The sequence below is a fragment of the Lactuca virosa genome, chromosome 6, assembly GCF_052849685.1.
Source record: "Lactuca virosa cultivar CGN04683 chromosome 6, Lactuca_virosa_CGN04683_v6, whole genome shotgun sequence".
Taxonomy (NCBI): Eukaryota; Viridiplantae; Streptophyta; class Magnoliopsida; order Asterales; family Asteraceae; genus Lactuca; species Lactuca virosa.
Window position 1 is genome coordinate 153,033,347 of NC_136431.1, and position 1,048 is coordinate 153,034,394.

The 1,048-nt window shown below is 40.4% G+C and overlaps 1 non-coding gene across 1 annotated transcript; it reads left to right on the forward strand.

Annotated features, from left to right (window-relative positions):
- Window positions 1-323: 323 nt before the first annotated feature.
- On the forward strand, window positions 324-429 carry LOC145123071 (small nucleolar RNA R71). Its single transcript, XR_013714951.1, has one exon. It is a non-coding gene; the product is annotated as a small nucleolar RNA R71 (small nucleolar RNA).
- The last annotated feature ends 619 nt before the right edge of the window (window positions 430-1,048 follow it).

A 1,048-nucleotide genomic window follows, 5' to 3' on the forward strand; every position in this document is an offset into this window, starting at 1 on the left:
AATCTTTTGTCAAATGTGGACCATTGCATTTTTCACAACCCACGCGTTTAGCATGTATGGATTGATCCATCTTCGTCATTCTTCGATCCATATTATTCAACATAGCCAAAACAGTCGCCATGTCTTCCGAAGTGCCACTCCCAATTTCTTTTGCTCCTTCATTTCGAGGATTGTGATACTCACGCGAATGCTTAGAAAACTCTTCAATTAACTCCTTAATTTCAATGGGAATTTTCTTCGTTAAAGGTCCTTGAGAATCAAGGAGTTGCCTTGTCATCACATTTACCCCATTGTAGAAGATTGATACTTCTTGTTGCACATTAAGATCATTTTGGGGGCAATTTGAAGTAATCCCTTGTAGCGCTCCCATGCTTCGTAAAGTGACTCCCCCGGATGTTGCTCAAAGTTAGCTATTGCCTTTTTGAGTATGGATACTTTTGATGGTGGGCAAAATTGCTCTAAGAATTGTTCACGTATTTGTGCCCATGTAGTAATTGCACCGGGTGGAAGTGCCTTTAAACAATCTTTAGCAGTTCATTTGAAAGTGACTGGAAGCATTCTCAATAACACCGTCTCGCATGGAACATCCGGGATGTTGAAGTAATCAGCGATGGCATTAACTTCATCAAGGTGTTTATAAGCATCCTCATGATCTTTCCCGAAAAATGGAACATCCTTAAGTGCGGAAATAATATGTCCTTTAAGCTCAAATGTTGCGGTAGCGGGAATTGTGGGTTGCAATAAACCTGGACCGGTGTCCTCTCGAATTCTTTTCTTGTATGTTTCCATCGAAATGTCGGCAATGTCCGCCATGTTGTTTCCTTGCTCGCTTTCGGGTTCGCTACTTTCATCTGTTTCATAACCAGCTTCCTTTTTATTAGGAGTGTTCTCAATGCCTTCAAAAGTGCCTTCTTTCTTCGGTGGGTTGCTTGATTCTCCAACGTGCTTTCCCTTCTTCTTACTAAAAACCAATTTTAGATCTTTGAATGGTGATTTATTTCGTGTGTTTGATTATCCTACGTTCTTGTCCTTCTTTTTATGAAAAACT